Source organism: Stenella coeruleoalba (genome assembly GCF_951394435.1).
Source record: "Stenella coeruleoalba genome assembly, chromosome: 3".
In the NCBI taxonomy this organism is placed as follows: Eukaryota; Metazoa; Chordata; class Mammalia; order Artiodactyla; family Delphinidae; genus Stenella; species Stenella coeruleoalba.
The window spans coordinates 153892096-153911054 of record NC_137148.1 but is presented as its reverse complement, the minus strand read 5'-3'; positions in this window follow the sequence as shown (position 1 = coordinate 153911054).

Sequence of the window (18959 nt, the reverse complement as noted above, 5' to 3'; positions counted from 1 at the left end):
ACACTGAGGGTGAGAGAAGAGACGTGACTGACCTCAGATCACTCAGCTTGTGAATGGCTGTGCTGGGATCCAAACTTGGGTCCATATGATTCCAACATCCATGCACTCTGCTATTTCAGGCCCAAGAACTGCTGGATTGTGACAGCCTACAAAAAACTTAAAAAATTTTATTTTGGAATTACTACAGATTCATAGGAAGTTGCAAAAATAACACAGAGAGGTCTCATGTGCCCTTCACTTGTTTCCCCCCAGTGGTTACATCTCACACAACTAGTATAACACTAAAACCAGGAAACTGGCATTGGTACAATGTGTGCATATCATTCTGTCATTTTATCACCTGTGGAGATTCGAGAAATCTCAGCAATCAACATACACAACTGTTCCATCACTACAAAGATGTCCCTTGTGCTACCCTTCACTGTCACATCCACTTCCACCATCCCTAACCCTTGGCAACCATGAATCTGTTTGCCATCTCTATGACTGCCACATTGAGAATGTTATATAAATGGAATTGTATGACACGTTAGCTCTTGAGATTGGCTTTCTTCACAAAGGTCTTATTTTAAAATTAGTATTTATTGAGTACCTCCTACATATCAAGCAGGTGTTAGCCCCTTTCAGGAGTGTATCACATATGACTCTTCTGGTTGCAAGTGACAGAACCCACCTCAAACTCTATTGCTAAAGGGAATGTATTGGCATCAGTGATGGAAAAGTCCAGAGGTGGGGCTGGCTTCAGGCCCAGCTGGATCTAGGAGCTTGTTAGGACTGCTTTCATTCTTCATGTTTTGGCTCTGCTCTCCTCTGTGTTGTTTTCCCTAGAAGGCTGGCTCTTACCACTTGGCAGCTGCCAGTCACTCAGGTCCCACATCTTGCTCAATCACAGGCCCAGGAGAAAGAAGCATCCCTTTTCTTAGAAAAGTTTCAGCAAAGGTCTGGCCCTGACTGGCCCAGCTAGGTGCTCACATGACCCTGAACCAATCACTGACGTGGGGAGGTGGAGGGTGTTTGCAGTGCTGTGATTGACGAATTCTTGGTCATGTGGCCTCTCCTGGAGCCAAGTCTGATGTCAGTCCTGCCCAAATCTCAGGAATTGTGGGCAGGGGCTTAAGGAAATTTTGGGCTGCGTTGCTAGAGGAAAGGGGGAATAGGTGCTGAGTCTATGGGATACATGATGGTATTATACTCCCTCAGCTCAACTCGTTTGTTTTTCAAAAAATACGAAGAAAGTCAGACTCAGAACCTGTTCAAATTCAGAGCTCTAGGGCTTCCCTGGTGGTGCAGTGGTTGAGAGTCCGCCTGCCGATGCAGGGGACACGGGTTCGTGCCCCAGTCCGGGAGGATCCCACATGCTGCGGAGCGGCTGGGCCCGTGAGCCATGGCCGCTGGGCCTGCGTGTCCGGAGCCTGTGCTCCGCAGCGGGAGAGGCCACACAGTGAGAGGCCCGCGAACCGCAAAAAAAAAAAAAAAAAAAATTCAGAGCTGTAGGTCCTGGGAACAGCCCTGCTGGGATTTGAATTGCAAATGGAGATGCCCATCCTCCATGCTCAGATGCAAAAGGGAAAGGCTCTGGCATGGAGCACAGCTGGGCTTACATGGGCATTTTAGTTCCTGCCGGGCCTGGCTGTGGCCTTCGGGTAGGGCCCACCTTCACTGGGACTCAGCAAATGGGCCACGTGCCCCTGGGGGGCTGAGGGGAGCCTCCAGGGGAAGCTGATCCTGAAGTGGGTCCCCACCCCCGGCGCACAGGCTGGCACAGAGCTGCTCACGGTCCTGTCCCCACGCTTGCAGACCCTGGCACCCGCTGCACGCGTGGGCTGCCACGTGGCACAGGGAGAGCCAGGAAGAGACGGCCGCCGTCCCACAGCGAGGACAGGCAGATGGAGCGAGTGACTCAGCACGGAGGCCAGATGTGGCCAGATGAGAAGAATAAACACGAAGCCTGGAGGCGAAAACTGCCACGGCCCCCCTCAGAGCCGGGCAGGGATAATGGGGGCCTGGGCAGTGACAGGCAGACGGGGATGGGGACAGGGGAGATGGATGGCCCCATCATGCTCAGCAGAGTGAGGAAAGCCAGACAGATGGTCTCGTTAAAGAAACCAGCCCGCATGAGGAAACAGGGCTCCGCGCTGGAGCGGGGGCACACAAGGCGGGCTGCTCCAGGCCTGGGTTGGTGCAGCTGGGGCCTGGGTCCTGCCCTCATTCTGTTTAAGGTGGCTGCCGGGTATGGGCAGGCCCTTCCTCTGGGTCTGTTCCAGCTGTGTCCACTGCCGGGACCAATGGCTCAGAAGCACTGGCCACAACAGGTAGACTGTGAAGCCCTTGACCTGGTGTCCCGTCCAAGGAAAGTCCCCGCCCCCGCCCCAAGCTCCTGGTTGCTGCACACAGTATTTGCTGAGGACCTGCTACCCAGACACCATACTGGGCAATCTAGGCGCATCACTTCTATGTTGCCCTTTCTGTCCTCTCAATCTGGTACCCTCTCCCCCCAGATCCTCACACACTGACTCTTCCTCAGTGGTCACCTCTTCCCAGAGGCCCTCCCTTACCAGCCCATCTAAAGTGGCCCCATTTCTCTCTCACCAGGACACCGTTTTAGTTCTGTCATAGCCTCATCACTGTCTGAAACTCATCCCATCCATTTACTCCCTGGCTTGTCCCCTGCTGAAACAGGACGTCCTCCAGGACGGGGGCCAAGGCTGTCTTGTTCTTGGCTGTGTCTCAGGTGCTAGAACAGTGCCTGGCACATAATAGGTGCCTGATCAATGTGTGTGGACTAAATCTTCCCAGCCCAGAGCGGGCCTGCTCCATCCTCCTCTCCCGTCCCTGCTTCCTCTTTCTCCTTAGCACGCCCACTGCTTCTCATTCCATGGGTTTGTCTTCATTCTCCATGTCTCCCAGACTAGAACAGATTCTTCATGAGAGAGGCAATTTTTTTCTATATCCCCAGTGCTTTGTTGTTTCAATGAACGGTCCTGAGGGAGCTGAGAGTGGGAGGCAGGAACCTGCCATGGTCTCATAGAGGGTGAGGGCCAGGCCAGGGGCAGAATCGGGCTGACCCCCAAGTCCTGCTGCCCCACTGCACCATGCCTCCATCTCAGGCAACTTTCCCAACCTTGCTCCTCCTGGCTGCCGGGGGAAGGAGCCCGGGCCCTGAGCTAACTACAGTGGCCAGTGTGGTAGCTGAACAGTGCCCGCCAAATATATCTAAGTCCTAATCCCTGGAACCTGTGAAAATATGACTTTACAGGGCAAAAGGGATTTTGCAGGTGTGGTTAAGTTATGGACCTTGAGATGGGGAGGCTGTCCTGAATTATCCAGGTGGACCTTGAACACAATCACAAGTGTCCTTATAAGAGGGAGGAAAAGGGAGATTAGACACAGAAGTAGGAGATGTAACAACAGAAGCAAGAGGTTGGAGCAATGGGAAGGAGTGCAGGGGGCCCCCAGAAGCTAGAAGGGGCAAGGAAACGGATTCTCCCCTAGAGCTTCTAGAAGGAGTCAGCCCTGCCCACTCCTTAACTTCACTTTGAGACCATTTCAGACTTCTGGCCTCCAGACTGTGAGGCAATAAATTTGTTTTGTTTTAAAAGTCACCAAGATACAAAGTTTCAGCTTAGCAAGATGAACAACTTCTGGAGATCTGTTTCACAGCAATGTGAATACACTTTTCACAACTGAACTATACATTTAAAAATGGTTAAAATGGGGGCTTCCCTGGTGGCGCAGTGGTTGAGAGTCCGCCTGCTGATGTAGGGGACACGGGTTCGTGCCCTGGTCCGGGAAGATCCCACATGCCGCGGAGCGGCTGGGCGCTGAGCCATGGCTGCTGAGCCTGCGCGTCTGGAGCCTGTGCTCCACAGCGGGAGAGGCCACAACAGTGAGAGGCCCAAATACTGCAAAAAAAAAAAAGGTTAAAATGATAACTTTCAAGTTATATGTTTTTTTAAAAAAGTCACCAAGTTTGTGGTAATTTGTGACAGCAGCTACAGGAAACAAATTCAGCCCGCCTGCTGCTGACCAGTCTGCAGGACACCGAGCTTTTATGTGTCTCAGGAAGGCCAATCCCGACCCCACCCCTGAGGGCGTCTCCTGCAGTGGCAGCTCTGTGCCCCTGACTGGCTTGACAGAAAGAGAATAAGAGCCACCAGAGCTGGCATTTATCGAGCCCTTCCTGTGAGCTGAGTGCTGTACACATGTCTCATCTCCTCCCATCAACATCCCTGCAAAGCGGTTTGTACCATGATCCCCAACTTCTCCACAAGGAAGATGAGGCTCAGAGAAGTGAGATGACTTGCCTAAGGTCACACACCAAGAAGCAGAGCTTAATTACCATTTCCTGTCTCACTCCAGGCTGATTCAGCCAGTCTCATAGCTGCTGTCACAGGCGTTCAAACGTCCCGATGCTGCTTTCCAGCAGCTTTTAAAAGAGCCCTAGTATTGCCTTCTTTTCCTCTGTTTGTAACCAGGCATTCTCTTCCAGTTAATCATAGATCAGAGAGTCTCATTCTGTCCCAGTATGCTCACGAGGCTATGAGATTGCCCAGGAAAGTGCAAAAAAATGAGTTAGCTCATGTCTTATGTACAGTTCCCTAAGACGCCATAGCATAGTCAGAGATTGTGGGTTGCAAGCCAGTGGTCAGTTCATGCCTGGCCTGCATCATATGAAGTATTATTTTTAATCGATGCCCAACATTTAACACCAGAAGATTTCTCTTCAAAATCAGAAGTCAGGACATTTGCTCTACTTCTCTATAGTCAGGAGAGGCTGGGCTCTGCTGCAGTAATAAACACCTCCAAGTCTCAGGGGCTTACCACACAGATGTCTATTTCTTTCTCACATGGCATGTCCAGTGCAGGTGTTCCAGGGGCTTTGCTCCACACAGTCATTTAGGGACCCAGGTTGACAGAGGCGCCATCATCATGTAGCAGCATCCGAGACATATGGCCTTGTCAGTTGCTGCTTCAGGGGGAGAAAAGACAAGAAGAGAGCACATGGTTGTTGCGCAGTCTCAACATGCTACACATATCTGACTTCTGCTTATTTGTCATTGACTGGATATAGTCATGTGGCCCATCCACATTCCAAGGAGGCTGAGATGTACAGTCTTGTGTGAACACTAGTTTCACTAGTTCTGATATTGGTGAACACTAGTCTACCACACCTTCTCATCTGACAGCAATTCACTGGAGCTGAGTGAGCATGCCTCTCTCAGGGCTGCCATGGACAGGAGTTCAGGATGTGCACTGCACAGCTCGAGGAGGCACCATTCATGTAGTAGTTTCTGGGATCAGTGCTCACCGAACATCTGCAGTGCACAAGGCAGTCCGTAGCAGCTCTTCCCTCCCTACAAGGACATATGTGCTCCAGCACCAGGCCAATCTCTTTACTGAAGTCCCTGTAGCATTTCGACTGTGTGCCTTGTCTTAGAGTCAATAAGTAGATACAAGTTAAATGCAATTTCCGCATCAATATCAGTTTCCTATAGAACAGAGTCCTAACTCCTTTGCAAGGCATTCAGAGAATTTACCAATGGGCCTCAGCTTCCCTTACTCCAGCATGCCTTCTCCTTCTGCCTCACCCCTACCTCAGACTCCTCCCCCAGCTGCCGTGTGTCCCTACGCTCTTGTCAGTAATTGCTGGGGTGAGTTAGATGGGCCTTCATGGGTGCTCCATGAAGCCAGTGGGGCACACTATATCCTGTCCTGGAGAGCCACAGTGGACAATGTGTATTAAAGGCTCTGACGAGTATGTCCAGTTTCACTTTGTTTAATCCAGTGTTGCCAACCTGTGCCCTCTTCTCACACAGAACCCCTGATGTCACATGAGGAAGACTGTCTATTTGCCCAACACGCTCTGTCCATGTATTTGTATCTGCCCTATCCTCACACTTCCTTTCCTCAGTCGCCTTAGCAGTTCCTACTCATCCTACAAATGCCCTTTCTGAAGATGTCCCTCATGGCCTGTGAATAATTAGCTCTGAGTTGGGGTCCCCCAGGACTGGGACTTCTGTAAAACAGAGCTCTGACCCCCCGGGGCCATAGACTGAGCTGCTTCCTCTCTGTAGCTCACAGCTCCCTCCACATCCCCGTCCCTGAAAGGGGGACATTCTTGGCCCCTGACACTCACCACACCTCAGTCTTTCCCCTTCCCCAGGGTGGGCAGGACCCCTAGTCTTAGCCACCCACAGCCATGCTCATCCCCGGAGGCTTTCAGAGGGCAGAAAGGCAAGTCTCCAGTAAACACTCTTTTTTGAGTCCTTGTATATTAAAAATGCAAGAAATGCTCCCAAAGGGTTACAGAAACTGGGGTAATTTAAATACCTACATTTAATAATTCCTTCATTCATCCAGCACATGTTTGTAGAGAGCCTACTATGTGCCAGGCACTGTTGTAATAGCTGCGGAGACTTCAGGGAACAAGACTAAAGATTCTGTTTCCATAGCCACCTGCATTCAAGGTGCAGTAGAGAAAAAAGCATATAAAGGGTCAAATGGTGTTAAGTGCCCGGGGGTAGGGAGTATGGGAAAGAGGGCCTCCACTTTCCTATGGGGGAGTGGGGGGTGGGGTGAGGGGAGGGGGAGGGGGGAGGGGCTGGGGAGGTGGGGGGGAAGGTTTGAGAAGTCCTCTTTGATAAGGTGACTTCTGAGCAGAGATCCAAGGAAGAGAAGGAGTGAGGCACGTGGAGGTCTGTGGGGAGAACCTTCCAGATAAAGAGAACAGAAAAGGCATAAGTCCTGAAGTGGAAACTTACCTACAAGGGGGACAGTGGCTGGAGCAGAGCAGTGAGGGGGAGAGAGCAGCTGAGCCTTGGAGGAGAGGGAGGGGTGGGGCTCTAGACAGATCCTGAGCTAACAGGGGACTCCTAGGGATCATGAGAGAAAGTGCCCTCGAGGATGACAACAGTTAGCACTGAGTGGTGAGTGTCCTTTTTTCCATCCTGGCAGAGCATGTCTCTGCGTCTACGTATCACCTCATCTGGAGTCTGAACCTGAGGTTTGTTAACTTGAGGTCCAGGCCAGCTGGCCTGCCTGGAACCCTTTCCTTCCCTGTCAGAGAAGATGCTGACCCCTAGGGCACTCTCATGTATGCACTGTTGGTCATTTTATAGGCTAAGAAATGGGCTTAGATGGGTTCCTGAGAGTGTGTCTCCTACTTTGGGAATCTGCCAAGGCACCTGCCAGGGGACGCCCTGTGGGGAGAGAAAGAGGGCAAAACAGTCCAATGCCCAGGGCAGGACAGCGGGAGAGAGGAAAAACCCGGAGAGCCATGAAGCCCTGCCCTGACCGAGACCTTAGGCTGGTCCATTAAGGAAGGCGGGGTTCGGGTGGGCTGGCCACGTCTTAGGTTCACCACCTCCATTCCATCCTGCCCTCCTGGGCAGAGAGGAGGCCAGAGCTGGGTGGAAGCATTGTGCACACCGAAGGATCCAACATGTGGGAGGCAAGGAGGAGACACCCCAGAACTCCTTCTCTGGCAACGGTGATTTCAGGGGAAGAGCCCGGAGTCCCTTAACCTCCGAGACGTCACTTTGGGGTGGTGAGAAAGAAAGGATGGGCCTCGATGGTCTCTAAGGACCCTTCTGGCTCTGAAAGTCTCCATCTCCTTCTAGAATAGGCAAATTTATACTCGCAATGGGTGTTCATAAACAGCCCCACAGCCTGACCCTGTGTCAAGCCTGACCAGGAGGAGATGGCATCCTCTGTAAAACATGCTCAGGCCCTACCTGACACACGTCATCGTGTGAGCCATACACACTCCCTTTGGTTATTATGGTGAGGCTGCTCCCGCCGTGCAGGTGAGGAAGCTAAGACCTGGGGGAGCTAAGGGCTCCTGGGGGAAAGTCTCCCCTGGACGTGTGCTGCTGGTGGCCCTGGTCACTCAGTGAGCAAGTGGCAGTATCATCACCCCACACAGCTTCCATGTCACAGCCCCCCCCCCCATCAGCCACACCCCTCCTGCACTCTGCCCCCAAGGAAAGCACAGCTCTGGTTCTATTAGCCACGTTTGGGGCCGCCCAGTGGTCCCTGGTCCTGCCACCTCCCCAGGAGCTGGACTGGTCACCCCAATGTCCCATCTGCTGCGTAGCATTACCCACTACCCCAGCCTCCATCCCCAAACCCTTGCTTCAATTCAGGGAGTGGACCACCTTCAGGCCAGGTGGAACCCAGCTCCAGGGGTGCTGGAGGGCTATCCTGAGGATGCATGTGGGCACCCACGGGACTGGGTGGGTTCTGACGGGTTCTAAGCCCTAAGGCCCATTTGGAGGAGGCTCTACCTCTCCTCTGAGGCCACTGCTCTGAGTGGGTGGGGGAGGAAGAGACAGGGACCCTCCTTATGCTGTGGGTGTCCTTCTCTGCTGCCCTCAGTTCCAGTGGAAGCCCCCCAACTCCCCCAGAGCAAATTCCAGCCTATGTGGAACCCTCTCAGGGACCCTGAGTAAGGCCAGGTACATAATTTCGGGTCTTTCTTCCCAGCTCCGAATGTCTCCTGCTCATTATGCCTGAGGGCAGTTTTAGGAAAAAGGTTTTACAGCTGCTGAGGAAAAAGTAAGTAATGCAAGATGGGGAATAAAAGCAAATTCAAGGAGTCCTCTCTGCAAACGCTTGCGGAGCAGGCGCCAGCTGACAGAGGCAGATAGATGACCTGCAATTACCCGCCCGGATCCCCCCAGCCTCGCCCAGGCTCCCTCCTGTCTCTTCTCCAAGCAATTTCAGACTTTTTGTACAGCTAAAGCAGAGATTGTATACGATTTCTCTCTCCGGCAGAGGCGGCTTTCAGGTGGGGGGCAGGGGGAGGCGGCCCTGGAGTGTTTATTCTCGAACAAAGGCAGTTGGAGACAAAATGGGCGCAGTGCCCTCCCCCAGCAGCCCGCTCTGGCTCTCTCCGCAAAGCCAAGGCCCTCATTCGGGCTGCAGAGGGGAGATTTGAATGTGTGTGCCCAGCTCAGGCTCTACAAAGTGCCGGGGTCCGGGAACAAAGGTGTGGGCTGCTCTGCTGTGTTCCCCGGCGCAGGTCAGGTCATAAAGCTGCGCTGGTGGGAAAGGGTGACATCTACGTGAGTATGGTAACCTGGCCAATATGGCCTGTCACTGGACAGTTCCCTCCCCAGGGCAGGCCCCTCTGGCGTCTTCTCTTGGGAGGGAGGCAAGATTTAAGGAGTCCAGTTTCAGGAAGAGGTCCCTTAATCAACGCCCCAAGACGCAGTGAACCAGAAACGGGATGCTCTGGGCAGGTATGAGAGCGGCAGGCAGTCATGTGCACACAGTGGGGCAGGAGTCTGTGTTTGCAGGTGCCACCTCCCTTCTCTCCTCAGCTCCCTGTTGGCTCCTGTGCGTGAAGGAATAGTCTGGGCATAAGAAAGAGCCCAAAGCCACAATATGGAGCAGTTCCCAAATTCAGCCACCAATGGAAATCTTCAGGATTTTGATCACATCTACGTACCACTTCTACACTCATTTATGTTGTTGGTTTGTTTTTTTTTTTGAAACAGGTAAGACATTCACCTGGTTCTAAAAACAAGGCTAAAGGTGGAGAGGAAGACTCTCTCCCACCTCTGCCCCTTCCACCCATTTCCCCATCCCCTCCACCAACCACAAAGGACAGTAAGTTTATTATTAGCTTTTTTCTATCTTTCCAGGGTATATTCATAGAGGTATAACAAGTATAATATGAAGACATATTCTTATTTTCCCTCTTTCTTGTGTGAAACATAACACATCCTATAGACTGTTCTGTATCTTATTTTCTCACTTGATATATTGCACAGATGTTCCACCTTATACACATGAGGCAGCATGTATAAGGGTATTCATTGCACTATAGCAGCCAAAGATGGAAAGCAACTCAGGGTCCGTCCGAAGGGGTTAGGCTCAATGAGCTACAGCCTGTCCACACAATGGAATAGTCTTCTATAAAAAGAAAAAAAATTATTTTTTAATTTTTAAAAAGAGGTGGGGGAAGTTAAGGAAGGTTTCTACATTTTGACTAGGAAAGATCTCTAATCTCCAGGCTGTATTACTTGACTAGAATAGGAGTAGGATAAATTCCCAAAAGTAGGATTGGTGGTTGCAATTTTGATAGATATCATCAAATCTCTTGTGGCTTCTGGATTTTTAAGTCATAATTTAAAAGACCTTTTAATTTACTTTATATCTTGTTTTACATCAATTTATTTTTTAAACTTAATAAGTATGTATTTTTAAAGAGATACTAGAATAAGGAAAAACAACAGAAATTGAAAAAGGTGATGGACAAGTCAGGATCTTTTAATACAAAAGAACTGTGTGTGATTCAAAGCAATAGCAACATAGTTTGGCTGATGTAAACAGAAAGGGCCCTTATTATAGAATATTTGGATCTCCTAGAGGTCCTCGGGGAGGCCCGAGCATCATGCTGAGAGGCTGGTCATCCAGGAAGAAGTCACAAGGACACCACTGCCCTTGCCCTTGTCATTGATACCCCAACCTGCCCAGCTGGGCCCTGCGTCCTGTCCCCGCTGCCTCTGGAAGGCAGATGAGGCTGCTCGTGCAGTCGGCGCTGCCACTGCCCATCCACAGACAGATTCTGGGATGCTGGGTGGTCCCTGCTGCTTTGTGACCCTGACTAGCTGGGGAGGATGTGACTGATGGGGGATCCTAGTGTTCGGGAAGGCCTAGAGGGCGAACATCTGGCATTTCAGCTTAGACAAAGGGAAGCTCGCGTTTTCTGGTCAGAAAGAAGTTTCTGGTACTGCGTGGACAAGAAGAATGATGGGAGTCCACTCCCAGAAGGATGGACCATGTCCCCAGAGACACAGTGCTGCACAGGGCAAGGGGGACAAGATGTGTCAGAGCTGCCACAGAGGGAAGGGTCTGAGGCTGACCCAGAGGTCTGGGAGCTGCAGGAGAGGGGAGAGGGAAGGAAGAGGGCCCGGGTCCGGTGGCGGGTGGCGTGATGGGGAGGCTGGGAGGAGTTTGAGGAGGGTGGAGGCTCAGGATTGGGCCTGAGAGTAGGGCAGGGGTGCGTAAAGAGAGGTGCTGAGCCTGGTGGGTGTGCTGGAGACCTGGGAGGGGCTCTGGACCATTAAGAGAAGGCAAGCTGAAGGGAATAAGCGGAGGGTGATGGGGCACAGAGTTGGTCCTGGGACCGGCAGACTCAGGAGAAGGGGCACGGAGGACACTCCCCAAAGGAGGCTGCAGGCGCCTCCCTGAGTCTGACAGAGAAGGTGCACCTGCCAGTAGGATCCAAGGGGAGAGCTCTGTGTCCTTTACGTTCCCCCTAAATCTCCAGGGATACCTGGCCCCCACCTTGGGAACCCAGGATTGTATTTTCCTATGCCTGAGCTCCCATCACACACAGGCAGTCACGGCAGCGACACCCAACCCCCGAAGCCGCTGGCTCTCCTGCCCCAGCCCTCCCACCCCTTGACTCCATCCTCTTTATCTTCATTGTTGTTTTCATTTGTGCTGACCCTGCCTGGAGGGCTGTGCCCGGCCCTACTTCTTCCTGCCGAGGCGATATCTTCAGCTAGGTGGGGAGACACCATCTCCTCTCACACCCCCAAGAGGCACACACCCCGGGCTGTGTATGGATCCTCCATTATTCACAGCTTTCAGATCTGGGCTGGAACCAGCTCCTTTCCATCTGTAACTCCCAGCCCTCTCCTTTCACGATGCCTTTGCATTTGATCTTCCGCAAATTTACCTCTTTGTTCTTCAGACAGAATCATATTTCCAGGGGCTCCCGAAGGACCTTGGTGGCACAGACTGCCACAGAAATTCTCTTTAAATAAAAAAATAAAAACGTCCCCAGAGCAATAAGCAAGACACCTCCAGGTGGAAATGTTACAACCTACCACCAGAGCAGAGAACAAAGCAAGGCCCAACCCAGTTGTGCATGGATAAGAGCTGAGAGCTTGTAGGAAGAGACGTGAGGCTCGTCCTGGTTCTCTCTCTCCCTGGATCAGTTGTTTCCTCCCCGAATCTCATATTCTAGGCTTGAAAGTTGGTTGATGATAGTACCTGGCACTGACGAGGCTGCAGAGACCATGGCTACTGATGGGTTGCGGGGGTAGCATGTGTTTCTGAAGACTTCCAGCTTATGTATTTGCTCACTCAACAACGTTGGTTGTATCGGGTCTCAGGGAATCAGTGGCAGAGAAGCCAGCTCAAACTTGGTCTAGATGGGGCGACTGTTGGCTCCACAACTGAAAAGTCAGGGGTAGTGACGACTTCAGTTACTGCTGAATCCAGAGGTTCAAAAATGTCTTCAAAACCGTGCATCCAGTCAAGTGTACACATTAAAATGGTTAAGGTGGTAAATTTTATGTTATGTGCATTTTACCACAATTAAAAAAAAATTTTTAAACAAAACAGAATACTTGTGCCCTGTGCCCTGTGCCATCTCTGGCAGGGTCTTTAGGTGGCTGCTTCCACCTGGAACGCAATCACCACACATCACTCAAGTCCCTGCTCCAATGTCAGCACCTCAGAGAGGCCCCGCCCCAACCCCCCCACCCCCTGCAGGCTAGTAAAAGCAGCTAACCTCCTTTAGCCACTCACTCTCACCCTTCAAACACTTGCCATTTCCAGAAATTATCCTGTTTATTCACCTGCTTACTTATATGCTTATTTGTTGTAGAAACTGCTGCTCCCCACTAGAATGTCCATGAGCTCCATGAGAATGGGCACCTTGTCTTGTTCACAGGTATTTCCCCAGAGCCAGAAACAGGCCTGGCATAGGGTGGGGCTTAACAAATAGATGTAGAAGGAATAAGTAAAGGGATGTGCCCTCTGCTTCTCTTAGTCTTACTCTCCTTGCACTGGTGGGGCCTCCTTGTACAGTGGTAAAATGGCTGCAGGCAGCTCTGATGCTCCCCCATTGATATCACCTCATGGTCTATACTGCAGTATATACTATACTATACTATCAATACATCAACTATATACATCATCAACACATCATCTTCACAGCAGCTCTGAGTTCAGTGGGAGGAAAGGGCTTCTCTCACAAATGTCCCAGGGTTGCAACTCATTGGCTGTGACTAAGTCATGTGACCTTACCTGAGCCAATCACTGCAAGCAGGGATACAGTGTTCTGACTGGTCAGGTCTGAAGCCCAGGTCAATCCCTGGGACCCAAAACAGCATCTGTACCACTGAAACTGCACTGGAAGGAGGATGTATTTCCCTGGGGAAAATTAGTGAGCTGATACCAGAGGAAGGGGCACAGGCAGACACAGCAGGTGAATACTACGAACACCTCAGACATACCAGGTTTTGTACCAGGCTCTAGAGAGTCAAGATAAGTAGCACTTTAATAAACATTTGCTGAATGAGGGTGACTCAATCCATGACCTCTCAGCAAAGCAAGGATGACAGGTTCGTGTGATCATAGGGAGTGTTTAAGCTGGGCTGTGGGAACACCTGTGTCCCTCCCATGAGATGGAACCAGGTGAGTTGGTTGTTGCCAGGCTAAAATGGGCTTAAGAGCTGGGGATCTGTTTGACCCAAGATTCCGTGAATTTACTCAAAAGGAGAAATAAACTATATTGCACAAGAACGGTTGTTGCGGTGTTATTTGTGATAGAAAAAAAAAACCTGGAAACAACCCAAATTTTCCCCAGTAGGGGACTGGTTAACTAAACCATGAAACATCCACTAGAGGAAATATTCTGGAGCCATTAAAAATGATCGTTATGAAAGCTACAGAGCAACAGGGGAAAAGGCGTCTGTTCTAATGCACGGTAACAGCATAGAATGCAAAAGTGTGACCATGAGAAGTGCCCAGCGTGTGCCCTGCCCTGTGCTCGGGCCACAGAGACTCATGGGATGCAACTCCTGCCCCCAGGAAATTTGGTTCCTGGCGATGATGTGAAAACAAATAATGACACTCAGAGGGTGAGAAATGTAATGGCACAGAGGGAGGGAGTTGCTTGGGGTCTAAGAAAGCTGTCTTGAGAAGTGGTCTTTGAGCTTGATTTTAAGGGTAGTGAGTACTAAGATTGGAGCTGTGTAAACATGTGGACACTTAAAGGAAAAGGTTTGAAGGCAATGCATACACAAAAAATGAAAACAGTTATGCCAAGGAGAATTATGGGTGATTTTTCTCCCTCTTTTTTCCAAAATTTCTTTCATGTTATATTGTTTTTACAATAACAGCTAGTAGAAAACTAAGCTCAGATAAGGGAGAATAATTTTCACTACCAACATTCTTGTCTGAAAATCATACATGAGTTCATAAGTACTTTATTTCCTCAACAGAGCAGGGAAGTGGGGAAATATTTATTGAACATTTTGCATGTTGCCTGGCTCTGTGCTCTGCAGTGGAGGGATGAGACACTTACACTTCTAGTGGGAAGAACAAGTTATAAACACGTGAAATACTGAATTTAAAAAAATATTTAAATAATGATGCTCAGAGCTGGGGCACTTCTCTATGGGTGTCAGGGAGCAAGGACCTGGCTAAAACAGAGGAGGAGAAAACATGGCCAGAGCAGATGAAGATACGCAGTCAGACTGATTTCAGTTGAGAAGATTGCTGACAGCCACAGAGTGGGGCCTGCCTTTGGATAGGGGACAGGAGGTCAAAGGTCAAGGATTGGGAAAGGGGAGGAGAAGTTTGGAGAAGCAGAGCAGGACAGAGGCTGTAAAAAACTTCAGGTGGGAAAGGCCCCTTTTGGGGAGGCTCTAGATGCAGCTTCTAAGGGCTGATTAGGACGTAACAGCATGGGGAGGACAGTGTCACGTTAGACACATCTGCCCTGACCCCAAGCCTACCAATAGACAGCTGTGTGTATCACTCAGGGTTCTTTGCGGATCATGGATCAAAGCCTACCAAGACCCTGGCCAGTGATGACAATGCTGCCAGCACCCTGACCATGGCCACCACAGCTGGTACGGGACACAGCACAGCCCCTGCTGCTCCCCCATCCAGAAGTTTCTCCTGCCACCCTGCTTCCTTTTACCTTTTACCTCCTGACCCAGGTCTCCAGTGAGAAGCATCTTATTGGCTGGCTTTGGGCACGGACTCACAGCCTACCTGCCAGGGATGACAGGAAAGTGTGTATCTGGCGTTTTCAGTCTCCACAATGCGAGGTTAGCCTCATAAAGTTAGGATCTCTGTAAACACAGGATGAGGTTCAGACATGCAGCTACTGTTCATCTCCATAGGAAGCCTCGAACTCTCACCCAAATCCCCTCATTTGTAAGACAAGGAGACAAGATGGGAGACCGAACACTCATATTAATTGCGTTCCTTTCCAGCCCCCACTAAAATTACAGCAGGTGATTTTTTTAAATACATCAACTTCATAGGAAGGATAACTGGGGAGATGACGGCAACACGATTTTGGAAGCTGGAAACAGGGAGAAGTAATACCTGACCAAGAGGTCCCAGCTAGACAGAATAGTAGGCTGTTTGATTCTCTAGAGGACACTCAAGTCTGTTTTCACCATAGAGCCTTCAAAGCCTTGGGAATGTGCAACCCGAGGATATGGGGATGAGTGAGAGTTAAAACAAGAACGAGCAAAGCAAAAGCTTTTGCAAACCTGTGGGAAATCTGGATCCTCAACTCAGTCCAAGCTGTTGGGTAACCACCTCTCGTCCCCCCAGCAAAAGCTCAAGTTTATTCTCTGGACTGGAGGAGGCAAGGCACAGCTAAGAGCTTAGATACTATACTGAAAATGGGGTACAGAATGCTGCGACCCCCACCCAGCTCCCTTCCCCTATGCAGCTCCAGAAGCCATCAGGCCAGAACTCTTCTCCAGGCAGGAGACTGAGAGAGTTTCTCTAGGGAATCTGACCAGCCCCCAGTCAAAGACCTCAACGTACTGACACTGGTGGATTCCCCCACCAGTGGCACATCAAGATCTTGAAGCTTCCAATCAGCATTTTGGTACTTAATCACGATCTGGTGAACCAAAGGTCACCAGACATCTGAGGGACACCTCCATCAGGGAGTAGAGGGAACAAAGCAAACAAATAGAAAAAATAATGTACAGAAACAGAGGCCATGTTAGATGAAGAAAACCTTAAAAGATTATTATTAATAATTCCAGGGACCTAAGAGAAGATACTACATCTATGAAGCTCTAATAAAAGGAACATTCAGAGAATGGAGAATTAAAACAGAGTTCTTGGAAATTAAAAGCAGAAAGAAGTGATTTTTCTAAAAAAAGAAAAAAAAAAAAAAAAGAAGAGATGGATTAGAGAGGCAGATGTGGGGAAACCTCCCAGAAACAGAGCAAAATGACAGAGATGGAAAATAAGAGAGGAAAGGTACAAGCACTGAAAGACCAATTCAAGAGATTCCACATCTGAGTAATAGGATATAAATAAAGAGAAACATGAAAAGAAAGAAATTTAATGAAATAATTCAAGAAAGTTTCTCAGGAATGAAGGACATGTGTTTGGGTACTGAAAGCCTCCACAACTGTGCACCACGGTGGATGAAAGCAGAGCCACACCAAAGCACGTTGTTGCAAAAGTTCAGAAGCCTAGGGACAAAAAAAGCAGAGTCTACAAGTTTCCAGAGAAACTAGCAAACATGGAGTCATGCTTTCAAAATTCTGAAGGAAAATTATTCCAAGCGAGAGTCTATACTATTCAAGTAAGCTATTTATCAAATGAGAGGAGAGAAAAACACACCTGCAGGCCCGCAAGATCTCAAAAAATGGAACTCTCTTCCACTCTTTCTTAGGAAGTCACTGGAGCTTGTGCTACACAGCAAGAGAGGAAACCAGGAAAAGAAATGACCAGAGACTCGGGGGTCAGGAGACCCAACCCAGAGAGAGGGCAAAAGAAATCCAGAGGGCAATGGTGACAAGGGATCAGGGTATCAGTTGAGTTCCAGGCATAGACTGGAGTCAGTTTGAGCATTGGTGGCCAAGCACAGGCAAGGCTCCATAGCTATAGTCACACTTCCCTCCAAAATGATCAGGCAGGCACGGTGAAAGTCAGAGGAGCCACCCCTTCTATAAGGAGGCTCGTGTGGGGGCTGACATGGAACGAGGAGGTGACGAAGGGCATTCCTAACATAAATTGCTACACTAAAGCTGGGCCTCTTGGCAAGAGCCTTCTTACATCTGACCCCATAGGCCACTGAGCAGAAGAAAACACAAATTTAAGGATTCTCCTCTATCTGCATATACATCTGCATATGAACAGGCAGTGCCCAGGGCAGTGGGCAAAAGCAAGTTTCCCTCTTCATGTGGAGCATAAACAAAAAACATATAAGTTCAGATCATACTAAGTGCTTTGGAAAAAATAAAAACCAGGTTAATGGTGTTGAGAATGGTTGTCGGGGGAGGTCGGGGCAGGTCTCTCTGAGGAGGAGACGTTTGACCTGCATGATGAGGTGAGCTGGCTATGCAGGGACCTTCAGGAAAAGACTTACAGGCATGGGGGGAACAGCAAGTGCAAAGGCCCTGAGGTGGGAATGAACTTGACGTGTTGAAGACCTGAGTAGAGAGGGAAGAGGATTGCAGTAGGAGATGAGTTAAGAGGTGGGAGGAGTGGGACTGGATCCATAGGGGTGAAGGGGCTACAGGTGAATGCAGGAGGATGCCTTGACCTTACTTACATGGGGTCACTACTAACGTCCTTGGACAGAAGTGGCTAACCGCCCCAACATCCATTCCCCCTTCAGTCTTACTACAGAGTCCGGGGCAAAAGGCTCAGCTTTAAAAAAATAATAATAGTAAATTACATTTCCCAGGCTCCCTTGCAACTAGGTGCGGTCAATGTACTAAATTCTGGCCGATGAGATGTTCCTCCATTTTTCTCCTCCCAGCCCGACATGATGACTGGAAGTCCAGCAGCTATTTTGGACCTTGTGATGGCCTTTGCTAGGAAGGGACAACAGACAAATAGAAGGAAACTGGGTCCCTGATGACCTCAAGTGGTCTTATCAGCCTTAGACTGCCAAACTCCTGGCTATTTTATGTGAGAAGATGAACCCTTGAGAGGGTAGGCTGCCATCTTTCAGCTCACCTTGATTCCTGAGAGTCACTTGTAGATAGAGTTGAGGCCTTGTACGGGACCCTTGAATCATCGATAGTTTGGTGGTGTTGATCTCTTGCCTGCCTGTGTCCTCCATTCACACTCAGGCAGCAGGCACCTCAAAGATTCCTACTACCTTCTGAATCTTGGAATGTAAGAAGAGAAGGGGCCTTTGGGAAGAGAAGGGCTGCTCAGAAAGGGCACCCACATTCTTGCTGAGGGAGGGAACTCTGGGGGTCTATGGCTTCATGGGGAGAGAGTAGTAATGAGTGAATTGACAAGTGGTTTTCTGTTTAAACTTTTGTATCCTGATCCCTTACTTGGCAACCGGAGCCCCAGGCTATTTTTTTTTTTTTTGCGGTACGCGGGCCTCTCACTGCTATGGCCTCTCCCATTGCGGAGCACAGGCTCCGGACGCGCAGGCTCAGCGGCCATGGCTCACGGGCCCAGCCGCTCCGCGGCATGTGGAATCTTCCCGGACCGGGACACGAACCCGGCAGGGGGACTCTCAACCACTGCGCCACCAGGGAAGCCCCAGGCTATATTTTTTATACACAAGGAATTCAGCCTCTGGAGTTGGAATTTGAGAGCGAAGAGCTACATCAGCATCACCTGGGGGTTGGCTTATTAAAAGGGCTCCTCCCCTGAATCAGGAGTTCAGCAGAGTTCCCTGCCTTCCCTCCCACGTATCTCCCGGCCTCCAGGACTGGCTCAGGTTCCAGATCGAGATGTCCTTCTCCTTAATCCCCTGCCACATGCAAAGTCTCAGCAGATGCTGCTGGCTCCTCCCCCAGACCTATCCCAGACCTGCCCATGGCCACGCCTCCCCACCCAGGCCCCTCCTCTCTCTCTATAACCTTCAGAGTTTTCCATCACTTCCTACCCATTCTCTCCATTCCCAAAAGCATCCTGGGTGGTTTTTTTTTTTTTTTTTTTTTAAACATCTTTATTGGAGTATAATTGCTTTACAA